The 14,401-nt window shown below is 52.4% G+C and overlaps 1 protein-coding gene across 1 annotated transcript in view; it reads right to left on the reverse strand.

Annotated features, from left to right (window-relative positions):
- Positions 1-420: 420 nt before the first annotated feature.
- LOC144792763 (septin-2) overlaps positions 421-14,401 on the reverse strand; it is a 329,710-nt gene continuing 315,729 nt past the window's right edge. Inside the window, exon 13 of the mRNA XM_078667947.1 lies at positions 421-1,079. The gene's annotated coding sequence lies outside the window, so the exon portion shown is untranslated. The remainder of the gene's footprint in view (positions 1,080-14,401) is intronic.

The raw sequence follows: 14,401 nt of genomic DNA on the forward strand, positions 1-14,401 counted from the left end.
TCAAGATCTAACTTTGGCTACCGGTTTGGATGTTACCCGACAACCAGCATTTGTCACTGTCCCCCTCGCTACACTGACTCTCGAAGGAACATTTGGGTCTACCGACGGACCATATTCTTACAGCATCAACTTTGAAGGTGTGACTACATTTTTGACCATCGGATTTGAATGATCCATTTCTATGCCCTGACGAAATTCCCAAGGCACTAAAGGGAATGAAACACGTTGGCTGTGCCTGTGTATTTTAAAAAGAGAAAATAAAGAACCCATTAAAGAAAGAACAGAAGACTGACAAAATCTATGAACTCTTTGTATTATTGACTTCACTGAGTGCACCTCTCAATTCTCTTGTAAAACTGTTTCAGAAAATGTATTAGTCGTACAATACCACTGACCGATGCAAATAAAGAGAGTAACACCTTTTTGGGCATATTCACTGGATAGCTTTTATTTCAACGCCAACTTATCGATGTTAAAAAGCGCCGGGGCTGTGAACTGAACTCCACAGCATGGCTGCTTCTCCTGCGCAGAGAAAGATGTGAGTACAAAACTGTGATTATTATACTGACGGAGCACACTAAAACATACAGTAAGTCTAAAAAGTGGAGCAAGTAAAGTATAAATATGACATCTGCATTGGTACAGATGGTTGTGCAATGCAAAAAGATCTTGTGTGCATCTGCTCTTCAAACTGACAAAAGAGTCATAAAAAAACAAATATAAAAAAAGTGAGGGGCCCATATAAAACAGCTCTCATAGAAATAGTGTTGTATATTCATAGTTGGAAATTACATCCTTATATATTTAGATATTTATAGTTATATTAATAAAAAAACAGATATGCAAGAGGAATATACCAAGTACGAACACGTGGTTAGAAAATGCTCGAATGGCGCTGGAAATGCGCATAAGGAAAAGTCTACAGTATTCGATTCCGCCAACGCGCTCCAAGATGATATTTCTTTGGGGGTTTTGGTCCTACCCCACCTTCAAAGGTTGCCCCTGGAGTGATACTGGTGCATCTTCAATAGTGTTCAAGTATACGGCAGCCTGGGTCTGTCATTAAAAAGCGAAGAACGCTGAGGAGGAAACAAAGACACATTTTAACATTTTCTGCCCAAACACCTCTATGAACTGTACTTTTACCCCCATTCACACAACCCGCCTTTCCACAGGTGCTAAATGTAAATCCCAACACCCAACCTTCTTGGCCATTACACTGGGGTCGTATGGAGTATGCATGAAAAACGGGGCGCATACCTTCCGTTGACCATGGGATAGTTGGGCTTCGGTGAACCCCAAGCGCCTTCCCCTGTAGTGGGGTATCCAAGGTTCTACGCGTGCGATAGGAAGGCATCTCTCGAAACAGTCCTTCCTTACCTGGCACACCTTTGGTCAAAATCTGGATGGAACTCAACACACACAGCCCCCTCCCCACTTGTTCCCTCTGGAGTGGGGTCTTTGGGTTGGGTTCAGAATGCGGGTGGATCTCGAGAGACATACAGCCCCCTCCCCACTTGTTCCCTCTGGAGGGGGTCTTTGGGTTGGGTTCAGAATGTGGGTGGATCTCAAGAGACATACAGCCCCCTCCCCACTTGTTCCCTCTGGAGTGGGGGTCTTTGGGTTGGGTTCAGAATGCGGGTGGATCTCAAGAGACAAACAGCCCCCTCCCCACTTGTTCCCTCTGGAGTGGGGTCTTTGGGTTGGGTTCAGAATGCGGGTGGATCTCGAGACATACAGCCCCCTCCCCACTTGTTCCCTCTGGAGTGGGGTCTTTGGGTTGGGTTCAGAATGCGGGTGGATCTCAAGAGACATGCAGCCCCCTCCCCACTTGTTCCCTCTGGAGTGGGGTCTCTGGGTTGGGTTCAGAATGTGGGTGGATCTCAAGAGACATACAGCCCCCTCCCCACTTGTTCCCTCTGGAGTGGGGTCTTTGGGTTGGGTTCAGAATGTGGGTGGATCTCAAGAGACATACAGCCCCCTCCCCACTTGTTCCCTCTGGAGTGGGGTCTTTGGGTTGGGTTCAGAATGCGGGTGGATCTCAAGAGACATACAGCCCCCTCCCCACTTGTTCCCTCTGGAGTGGGGTTTTTGGGTTGGGTACCGTTCTGAGATGTTCCAAACGTGCGATGTTTGTAAACCACCTCCAAGAGTAGGATGATCCTTTCCTTGAAGACCTCCAGGTTCACTTTATCTGGCCTGATCTAAGCCAAGCCCAAGCTCTCTTCCATTCGCAGTGGGATCTCCGGTGTGGGTGAGCTTGGAAGGTACCTCGCTTGGACAAACCTCTTTTGCCTGGCTGACTCTTACCTGAAACCTAAGTGGTTGGGTCCAAGTCCACCACCAGGGACCTACCATGTGGAGAGGGGCCTTTGAGGTGGGTATGGTCCACACACATCTGATGTTTGGAAGGCACGTCCTCAGAGAGACCTCACTTGCAAGTTTGTTCTCTGAATAAGTTACGTTTTCAAAACCTTTGGGCAGATGGCGGAATGGGGGGTGATAGGTGGTAGAATGGCCAGACTCTGCTCATGGCTTTGATAGATACTTCTGCACGTGCCATGATGGAAACAAGCCCATTGGTAGAAACAAGCCCATTGGTAGAAACAAGCCACATTCCCGAGTCGAGGCATGATGGATTCTAATTCTGCTGTAGTAATCCCTCCTATGGTTCAGTGACCCAGTTCTTTTAGAACCTGCACTGTGCTAACGCTGGCCCTTCTCTATAGTTACTCTGAGTGAACAAAGTTCTAGCTCTGTTCCTTACTCCAAATGGTACATGACTCATATTGATTCCTGGCATCTAATGCTGATCTCTACATTTGGAGGCGAAGGCGTAGCTAGGAGGCGATACTTTTATGGCTGTACTCATGCACTACTGGCACTAGTTATAACGTGTACAGTTTGATGAGTAAGGACTGGAGTACTGCACCATCATACGTTCACTGTGTTCCATGTTTCTCCCTGGTTCGAGGTGACATTGTGTATCTAGTACAGGACTCTAGCAGTGTTCAGCCAGCCACAAGTGCAGCAGTCCAGGTATGTGGTTGAGTCCTACGGTGCCCAGTCCCTACGCCATGAGAATCTCCCATTGAGTGACAAGACGTTATATGGTCTTTAGTTTCACAGAAGCATGTTCGAAAACATTCTCAAAAGCTGTATGGAGCCTAGAACTAAGAATGTCCGTAGTAGAATGGAGGCCAGATATCAGACCGTCTCTAGAGCTGCCTGGATGCTAGAACTAACAATCTCTAAGCGGGATGGAGGTGAGATAACAGACCATCTCCAAACCTGCCTGCAGGCTAGAACCAAATCTCCATAGCGGGAGGGAGGCGAGATATCAGACCATCTCCAGAGCTGCCTGGAGGCTAGATCTAAGAATCTCCAGAGCAGAATGGAGGCGAGATGACAAACCGTCTCTAGAGCTGCCTGAAAGCTAGAACTATGAATCTCTGCAGTGGGATGGACGCGAGCTATCAAACAGTCTCGAGACCTGCCTGGAGGCTAGAACTAAGAACCTCCGTATCGGGATGGAGGCGAGATATCAGACCGTCTTTAGAGCTGCCTGGAGGCTGGTACTAAGAATATCTAGAGCGGGATGGAGGCGAGATATCAGACCGTCTCTAGAGCTGCCTGGAGGCTAGACCTAAAAATCTCCAGAGCTGCCTGGAGGCTAGTACTAAGAATCTCTAGAGCAGGATGGAGGTGAGATATCAAACGGTCTATTTATTTATAAAGTTTTATATAGCGCGAACTTGATCCCGAAGGATATCAGAGCGCTTTACAGTTTGAGGGAGAGGAGGGAAAAAGATCACAACAAGAATAAAATGGGGAATCTAATAGGCATAGAATCATAGTGCAAACATAACAGTTCCTATATAATCCAGGGGGAACGTAGGGTGGGCTAGTCAATGATACAAAATGACATCATGGGAGTGATGATACATAATGATGTAAGGGGGGCAAATACAATAGTAACAATTATTAACCAATGCAGTTGTATTTCCAGAGCGATTAGGGCTGACTGTCATCCATCGTGTTAAGGTAAGAACGTATTCATGAGGAATCTTTTTGCTTCCAATTTGAGAGCAACCTTGGAAGAGATTCTACGAATTTCCGGTGGAAGAGAGTTCCAAATTTTTGGTGCAGCGCCAGAGAAGGCTCGTTGGCATGTTCTCTTTTTGCGGAAGATCTGAGGTTTCAAGAGGAGGGAGTTAGCACTCCTAGACGGTCTACCCCCTCCGGATATTACTAGCTTTTGCGCAAGCTGCCTGGAGGCTAGAACTAAGAACCTCCGTAGCGGGATGGAGGCGAGATATCAGACCATCTCTAGGGCTGCTTGGAGACCAGAATTAAGAATCTCTAGAGCTGGATGGAGGCAAGATATCAGACTGTCTTCAGAGCTGCCTGGAGGCTAGAACTAAGAATCTCTAGAGCTGCATGGAGGCTAGTACTAAGAATCTCCATAGCGGGAGGGAGGCGACATATCAGACCATCTCCAGAGCTGCCTGGAGGCTAGAACTAAGAATCTCTAGAGTGGGATGGAGGCGAGATATCAGACCGTCTCCAGAGCTGCCTGTAGGCCAGAACAAAAAATCTCTAGAGCAGGATGGAGACGAGATGACAAACCGTCTCTAGAGCAGCCTGGAGGCTAGAACTATGAATCTCTGCAGTGGGATGGACGTGAGCTATCAGACAGTCTCTAGACCTGCCTGGAGGCTAGAATAAGAATCTATAGAGTGGTATGGTGAGTAGACATCCGACCATCTCTAGAGCTGCCTGGAGGCTAGACCTAAGAACCTCCGTAGCGGGATGGAGGTGAGATGTCAGACCATCTCCAGAGCTGCCTGGAGGCTAGAACTAAGAATCTCCAGAGCTGCATGGAGGCTAGTACTAAGAATCTCCATAGCGGGAGGGAGGCGACATATCAGACCATCTCCAGAGCTGCCTGGAGGCTAGAACTAAGAATCTCTAGAGTGGGATGGAGGCGAGATATCAGACCGTCTCCAGAGCTGCCTGTAGGCCAGAACAAAAAATCTCTAGAGCAGGATGGAGACGAGATGACAAACCGTCTCTAGAGCAGCCTGGAGGCTAGAACTATGAATCTCTGCAGTGGGATGGACGTGAGCTATCAGACAGTCTCTAGACCTGCCTGGAGGCTAGAATAAGAATCTATAGAGTGGTATGGTGAGTAGACATCCGACCATCTCTAGAGCTGCCTGGAGGCTAGACCTAAGAACCTCCGTAGCGGGATGGAGGTGAGATGTCAGACCATCTCCAGAGCTGCCTGGAGGCTAGAACTAAGAATCTCTAGAGTGGGATGGAGGTGAGATGTCAGACCATCTCCAGAGCTGCCTGGAGGCTAGAACTAAGAATCTCCAGAGCTGCATGGAGGCTAGTACTAAGAATCTCCATAGCGGGAGGGAGGCGACATATCAGACCATCTCCAGAGCTGCCTGGAGGCTAGAACTAAGAATCTCTAGAGTGGGATGGAGGTGAGATATCAGACCAGCTCCAGAGCTGCCTGGAGGCTAGAACTAAGAACCTCCGTAGCGGGATGGAGGTGAGATGTCAGACCATCTCCAGAGCTGCCTGGAAGCTAGACCTAAGAACCTCCGTAGTGGGATGGAGGCGACATATCAGACCATCTGTAGAGCCGGCTAGAACTAAGAAAGCGTGTAGTGGGATGGAGGGGAGCTATCAGACCATCTCTAGAGCTGCTTGGAAGGTTGCATCACGCCATGGAGGTAAAATGACGTGCTGTGAAATGTTGAAACGTGGCTTCCAGCAAGGACCAATGCGCACTGAGGAGAGCAGAGCCTCAACTGTGATGATCACACCCCCAAAAATATGTCTCTTGAAATGAACTTCAGTCAAACGATTCTTATTTTAAGGGAGACAACGGTTTCCACACAGCATTTTAATATTTTTGTATTCTGTTTTAATTTAAAGGAGATCTGTCAAGGTGCTCTGTGAAAGAAAACTGTACTGTCACATTCTCGAATACATTTTTTATGCTTTTAATTAAACTCATAACTGGCATCTTGAGCAGACAATTATGAAATGTTCAAATATGAGCATTACCAACATTTTTAGAGTTCTCTGAATCCTAGGATGAATGCGCCTCTGGCGCATGAAAAAACTTTCTATAGGACCCCGCCTGCATTGCTGCTTTAGCTGACTGCGGTCATACATAATATACATACGTCAAAAGGCTTTTATGGGCCACAGCAGTGGTCTCCTAAACTGTAATTCAAGGTTTGCTTCCACACATCAGAGCATACACAACAGATGATGGGTCAACACATTCGTCCCACTGGCTCCCTTCACCTTGATGGACCCCAGAAAGCCAGTGTACATTGTTCAAATCCACCTCAACTTTATTTCTCTTCAGTGACAAATGTGGTTCAAAGTGCACCGACTGTTCATATAAACTTTAAATCGTTTTTTTCGCCTTCTTCAAAGTTGTCCATGTGAAGAGTTTAAGTTGCCTCGTAACTTTGCATCTGTCTACGATTTGTTTGTTTGGGCGGCGATTTAGCCTTGCCTACTTGACAAATAATTAGTTGCATGAAACTACTGAAAGAAAGGCTTGCCATTAAAACAAAAATGTAACTGGTAATAAAATTACTTAACTGAATGTTTTTTATTTTAATATTTTTATTGAAAGACGATGGCGGCCGTGTTCAGGTGGCTGCATATTTTCTTTTTACTCTATTTTTGAAGCATATGCTTGCGGTAAATTATCAAATAAACTGCACTAGCATGCGTAGGCAATACCGATTGGCTTTGTTAATGCTTATTTTGAAATATGATTATGTCAGTGAATACTATGGTTTGCGTAGAATAACTAGTTATTTAAATGGAAATGTAGAAGTCCAGGCACTCACTATTTGCTCCTGAGTGCTGGTACTCTCTAAATGCCCTGCAGCAGTGCTGAGATGTGCCGGTACTCTCCCTTTCAAATGAAAGAAGTGCAGGTACAGAGTACTGCACAGTACCTGCCCATTTAAAGCACTGGTTGACTATACAAACCCTGGTATCCACTGACATATGTAAATAACCGTATGAATGTAGATACAGAAGAAAGTAACACCACAAAAGGATTCGCTTCAGAGTCAACCAAGCAGAAAAACCTGCAAATAAAATAACAGACCAGTCAACATTTGAAGAATTTCCACCGTTGGGTGATACGGGCAAAGAGGACCTAGGGAATTAAAAGGGGTAGAGGCTTAAAGGGGACGGATTATGAGAAGGGCGGGGCTATTCCTCCCATCAACCTATCAAAAAACCAAAGTAATTTGAAGCCGCCTATAAAGTCCTGAGGGGCGGGGTTACAACCTTACATGGTCTCTTGCGGTGCAGCGCACTCACATTCACTCCACTGTAGGCAAAGGTTTCCAGTTCATGTAACTGGTCCCCAGGAGTTACTTCTACTTCACGGCCTCAACGTGCGAACAGTGCTGAACAGAGGCTCCGAGTGAGCTGAAAAGTCTGAAATATGTTCCTACACCAACAATGGCCGCTTATACATCTGAGGGGCAAAATTATTTACGGTAAACTATATATCGGAAAAAGTGGAAATCATGTGTCTCACTTCATACAGAAAATTTGTGGGATTAAAATGCTCCCTACCCAACAGAAAGAAGACTGCTGGGCCACAAAAAATATAATAGTCTTCAAACAAACAAAGCGATTTATGGCAAAGTTGATTGATAAATCGTGTTAAAGCAGTCACACGAAGAACCCACAGCAGTAATGAACAAGTTGCATACCTCCAGTAGACCTCTTTCTGGCGGATACGCTGTCCAATGGCAGGTTTCCCACCTTCAGAATATTTCCACCGCAGGTGGCGCTATATGGCCATGCAGTGACTTGACACCACCACAAAGGGGCAGGTCAGAGCTGCCCATAAATACCACCCCTGTTGCTGGCGTTCGTTTCTGAAGCTTTTCACTCCGCGTCCTCAGATGCGGAGCACTTCAAACAAACTGCAGGTGACAGTGGCCGAAACCCAACTGGTTGTTCAGAGGCCACTTCACGGAATAGACGTGGGGGTGAGGGGGCAGTGAGGAGTCTGCGACCAGAGTGCCCACTAAAAAGGGAGTTACCAATAATTTGTTCTTTGGATGGATACTACCAAAAGCCCTCCCATCAGACTGGACTGTTAAAACACTTGCATGTTGTGAATGTGTTCACTGGCGCCCATGTCACAGCCTGGAAAAATGTCAAGAACCTTCACCGGCCAATGCCATCGTTGCAGTCTTGGCTGTGGTGGAATGTGCTCAAAGGCTTTCTGGAGGTTCATGTATAGCCAGAATGGAGCATATTTTAATGCCCAGGATTATCGAGATAACCAAAGCCATCACTTTGCCTTTCTTGGTACAAGTGAACCCTCGAAGAGCTGATCACCCACACAATGGTGTCTCGTACAATCAATGTAGGACTTCGAGGCCCTCCTAGGACCAAACCGGTGGAACTTCTCTTTTGAGGTGTTTGTCTGAGCTAAAAATATCTGCAGGATGATCGACTGAGCAATATGGAAGTGCGAGCCATCACTCGCTGGAAGGCAGCCGGAGGCTGCAGCACCAATTTGTCCGGGGGAAAAGTTGTGTAGGGAAGCTTCTTCAATAGTGCCTGTCTCTCACTCACTCGGTGCACAGAAGTGATTGTGCATATATGTACGTGTATGTATACATACAAAGCAAACACAAGGAGAGGATGGACGGAGAGCTGAAACTTTTCAGACACTCGCAGATCTGGGTTGAATCCATCATCGTTCTTTTGCTCACCCCACCACAGTTCAGACCCCGGCCACATGCAAATTAGTCTGACCCTGTGCCCCATGGGAACAGTCCAGCCCGAACTGACAAGCCAGGTCTTCCCTGGACCGGAAACAAGCATCCTGGGACCGGTTTCGAGGTAACAAGGCTATCAAGGCTCTTGGGGGGGGTGGGCGAAACAAAACGCACTGCTGTCCACAGACGTCAAAGTGGGCCCGATACTGAAAGAGTGATCTAACCAGAGGCGCGTGTACAATTTAAACAAAACTGCATCAAGAATCGAAGGCCGCGGGACAGCACAGCGCCCCCCACTGCGATGGAGGAGGAGGGGACGCAGCGCACTGTAGCCTCTCAGCCAGACGGGGTGTAATCCAGTTTAGGGCCGCAGCTAAGTGTCTTAATTAGGGCGCTGTGCTCTATGGCTAATACAATCAGGGCCGGACACAGCGGCCCACCTGTCTGCACCGAGCGCCCGGCGCTGACCACGGTGTGACCTTGGTACCCGCCTGACCCTGCGCCTGCGCGTCATGGCACCGTGGGGTGGGCTACCACCAGCACGTAGCACCTTAGGGGTGACCGTGGCTACCACCAGCACGTAGCACCTTAGGGATGACCGTGGCTACCACCAGCACGTGGCACCTTAGGGGTGACCGTGGCTACCACCAGCACGTAGCACCTTAGGGGTGACCGTGGCTACCACCAGCACGTAGCACCTTAGGGGTGACCGTGGCTACCACCAGCACATGGCACCTTAGGGGTGGGCTCCCACCAGCACGTAGCACCTTAGGGGTGACCGTGGCTACCACCAGCACGTAGCACCTTAGGGGTGACCGTGGCTACCACCAGCACGTAGCACCTTAGGGGTGACCGTGGCTACCACCAGCACGTAGCACCTTAGGGGTGACCGTGGCTACCACCAGCACGTAGCACCTTAGGGGTGACCGTGGCTACCACCAGCACATGGCACCTTAGGGGTGGGCTCCCACCAGCACGTAGCACCTTAGGGGTGACCGTGGCTACCACCAGCACGTAGCACCTTAGGGGTGACCGTGGCTACCACCAGCACGTAGCACCTTAGGGGTGACCGTGGCTACCATCAGCACGTAGCACCTTAGGGGTGACCGTGGCTACCACCAGCACGTAGCACCTTAGGGGTGACCGTGGCTACCACCAGCACGTAGCACCTTAGGGGTGACCGTGGCTACCACCAGCACGTAGCACCTTAGGGGTGACCGTGGCTACCACCAGCACATGGCACCTTAGGGGTGGGCTCCCACCAGCACGTAGCACCTTAGGGGTGACCGTGGCTACCACCAGCACGTAGCACCTTAGGGGTGACTGAGGCTACCACCAGCACGTAGCACCTTAGGGGTGACCGTGGCTACCACCAGCACGTAGCACCTTAGGGGTGGGCTCCCACCAGCACAGGGCAGGTTGGGGTGATCCCTGCTGCCCCTGTCCAATCACAGACAGCAGCACAGTTTATCACGAGCATCGGGTCACCCCCTCCCCTCATACTATAGCGCCTAGCTGATCCCTCACCATAGAGAGATGAAGAAAGCCGCCAGCCCTTCTCCACTGTTCCACAGATACGTTCTTCCCGCTATTCCACGGTGGATACGAGATGTGAACACTCCGCTACGTCAGCCAGTCACCCTAAGGAGTCTGCGGGGCTCCAAAGTATACCAGTTCTGTCCGGGCTGCTACTTTCAATGATTTTATTGGTCGCACGGAGGCCGCGTCATAACAGCCGTGCTGGTCGAGTGCGTGCTGCATGAATATAGAAATAAAATCTCTCACATTGTTGACTGGCTGGCTTGCAGCACACATTTAAAACATGTTTCTCATCGGACACTTGTGCTGCACACTATTGGTTCCAATGTCGGATTTTTCCCACGATTCTTCAAGTTCACGTCGTCTCAGCAGTTTTCTTTTTTTCATAAACTGTTTATTTCTGGGAACATTCAGACATCTGGTGACCTGAAGGCTGCTGGCTACCGTCTTCCTATTTTTTTCTGGGTAGCATGATTAACCACATTTTGTTTTTTACAAACTCTTGGACAACACCCGTGCATCCAGGTCTTGCACAATGTTGCTGGTCCGCTGATGTGCAGCACTGAACAGGAGCCACCACCGGCTGCCAGCAGCTTCGGGCCGTGCCACAGATGGGCAAACCAGGCCACAGAGACAGGCCACCGGGGGCCAAAGAAAGACCCCCACAAGTGGAAGAGTGGAGGGGGCCACAGAGACAGGCCACCAGGGACCGAAGTGAGAGCCCCACGAGTGGAAGAGTGGAGGGGGCCCACAGAGACAGGCCACCGAAGTGAGAGCCCCACGAGTGGAAGAGTGGAGGAGGCCACAGAGACAGGCCACCGGGGACCGAAGTGAGAGCCCCACGAGTGGAAGAGTGGAGGGGGTCACAGAGACAGGCCACCGGGGACCGAAGTGAGAGCCCCACAAGTGGAAGAGTGGAGGGGGGTCACAGAGACAGGCCACCGGGGACCGAAGTGAGAGCCCCACAAGTGTCGTAGGAAGAGTGGAGGGGGCCACAGAGACAGGCCACCGGGGACCGAAGTGAGAGCCCCACGAGTGGAGGAGGCCACAGAGACAGGCCACCGGGGACCGAAGTGAGAGCCCCACGAGTGGAAGAGTGGAGGGGGTCACAGAGACAGGCCACCGGGGACCGAAGTGAGAGCCCCACGAGTGGAAGAGTGGAGGAAGCCACAGAGACAGGCCACCGGGGACCGAAGTGAGAGCCCCACGAGTGGAAGAGTGGAGGAGGCCACAGAGACAGGCCACCGGGGACCGAAGTGAGAGCCCCACAAGTGGAAGAGTGGAGGGGGTCACAGAGACAGGCCACCGGGGACCGAAGTGAGAGCCCCACGAGTGGAAGAGTGGAGGAGGCCACAGAGACAGGCCACCGGGGACCGAAGTGAGAGCCCCACAAGTGGAAGAGTGGAGGGGGGTCACAGAGACAGGCCACCGGGGACCGAAGTGAGAGCCCCACGAGTGGAAGAGTGGAGGGGGGTCACAGAGACAGGCCACCGGGGACCGAAGTGAGAGCCCCACAAGTGGAAGAGTGGAGGGGGTCACAGAGACAGGCCACCGGGGACCGAAGTGAGAGCCCCACAAGTGGAAGAGTGGAGGAGGCCACAGAGACAGGCCACCGGGGACCGAAGTGAGAGCCCCACGAGTGGAAGAGTGGAGGGGGTCACAGAGACAGGCCACCGGGGACCGAAGTGAGAGCCCCACGAGTGGAAGAGTGGAGGGGGTCACAGAGACAGGCCACCGGGGACCGAAGTGAGAGCCCCACGAGTGGAAGAGTGGAGGGGGTCAGAGAGACAGGCCACCGGGGACCGAAGTGAGAGCCCCACAATTGGAAGAGTGGAGGAGGCCACAGAGACAGGCCACCGGGGACCGAAGTGAGAGCCGCACGAGTGGAAGAGTGGAGGAGGTCACAGAGACAGGCCACCGGGGACCGAAGTGAGAGCCCCACGAGTGGAAGAGTGGAGGGGGGTCACAGAGACAGGCCACCGAAGTGAGAGCCCCACGAGTGGAAGAGTGGAGGAGGCCACAGAGACAGGCCACCGGGGACCGAAGTGAGAGCCCCACGAGTGTCGTAGGAAGAGTGGAGGGGGCCACAGAGACAGGCCACCGGGGACCGAAGTGAGAGTCCCACAAGTGGAAGAGTGGAGGAGGCCACAGAGACAGGCCACCGGGGACCGAAGTGAGAGCCCCACGAGTGGAAGAGTGGAGGGGGTCACAGAGACAGGCCACCGAAGTGAGAGCCCCACGAGTGGAAGAGTGGAGGAGGCCACAGAGACAGGCCACCGGGGACCGAAGTGAGAGCCCCACGAGTGGAAGAGTGGAGGGGGTCACAGAGACAGGCCACCGAAGTGAGAGCCCCACGAGTGGAAGAGTGGAGGGGGTCACAGAGACAGGCCACCGGGGACCGAAGTGAGAGCCCCACGAGTGGAAGAGTGGAGGGGGTCACAGAGACAGGCCACCGGGGACCGAAGTGAGAGCCCCACAATTGGAAGAATGGAGGAGGCCACAGAGACAGGCCACCGGGGACCGAAGTGAGAGCCGCACGAGTGGAAGAGTGGAGGAGGTCACAGAGACAGGCCACCGGGGACCGAAGTGAGAGCCCCACGAGTGGAAGAGTGGAGGAGGCCACAGAGACAGGCCACCGGGGACCAAAATGAGAGCCCCACGAGTGGAAGAGTGGAGGGGGCCACAGAGATAGGCCACCGGGGACCGAAGTGAGAGCCCCTCAAGTGGAAGAGTGGAGGAGGCCACAGAGACAGGCCACCGGGGACCGAAGTGAGAGCCCCACAAGTGGAAGAGTGGAGGAGGCCACAGAGACAGGCCACCGGGGACCAAAATGAGAGCCCCACGAGTGGAAGAGTGGAGGGGGCCACAGAGATAGGCCACCGGGGACCGAAGTGAGAGCCCCTCAAGTGGAAGAGTGGAGGAGGCCACAGAGACAGGCCACCGGGGACCGAAGTGAGAGCCCCACAAGTGTCGTAGGAAGAGTGGAGGAGGCCACAGAGACAGGCCACCGGGGACCGAAGTGAGAGCCCCACGAGTGGAAGAGTGGAGGAGGCCACAGAGACAGGCCACCGGGGACCGAAGTGAGAGCCCCACGAGTGGAAGAGTGGAGGGGGCCACAGAGACAGGCCACCGGGGACCGAAGTGAGAGCCCCTCAAGTGGAAGAGTGGAGAGGGCCACAGAGACAGGCCACCGGGGACCGAAGTGAGAGCCCCACGAGTGGAAGAGTGGAGGGGGCCACAGAGACAGGCCACCGGGGACCGAAGTGAGAGCCCCTCAAGTGGAAGAGTGGAGGGGGTCAGAGAGACAGGCCACCGGGGACCGAAGTGAGAGCCCCACAAGTGGAAGAGTGGAGGAGGCCACAGAGACAGGCCACCGGGGACCGAAGTGAGAGCCCCTCAAGTGGAAGAGTGGAGGGGGCCACAGAGACAGGCCACCGGGGACCGAAGTGAGAGCCCCACGAGTGGAAGAGTGGAGGGGGCCACAGAGACAGGCCACCGGGGACCGAAGTGAGAGCCCCACGAGTGGAAGAGTGGAGGGGGTCACAGAGACAGGTCACCGGGGACCGAAGTGAGAGCCCCACGAGTGGAAGAGTGGAGGAGGCCACAGAGACAGGCCACCGGGGACCGAAGTGAGAGCCCCACGAGTGGAAGAGTGGAGGGGCCACAGAGACAGGCCACCGGGGACCGAAGTGAGAGCCCCACAAGTGTCGTAGGAAGAGTGGAGGGGGCCACACACAGGTCGGAGGGGGGGGGGGGTAAATTAGAGCCCACAGGGGACCACAGAGAAAGGCCACCAGGGGGCAAAGTGAGAGCCCTACAGGTGGCAGAGGAAGAGTGGAGGGGCATGGGCCGTGATGATGCTCGGATCAGGTGCACTGTAGAATAAACACTGCTCAGCCCTTCCCTCTGGGCACGACAGTGAACATTCAATAGGGAGGGGGCTGGCAAGCCATGCCCCCTCCCTCCTACCTCCAAGAAGAGCGCACAAGCCGAGCAGTCAGATGCTAGCACTGCTCCAGCGCAGAACCCATCTCACAGTCATTTTTTTAGGGCCAAACATACAT

Source organism: Lissotriton helveticus, chromosome 11 (genome assembly GCF_964261635.1).
Source record: "Lissotriton helveticus chromosome 11, aLisHel1.1, whole genome shotgun sequence".
NCBI lineage: Eukaryota > Metazoa > Chordata > Amphibia > Caudata > Salamandridae > Lissotriton > Lissotriton helveticus.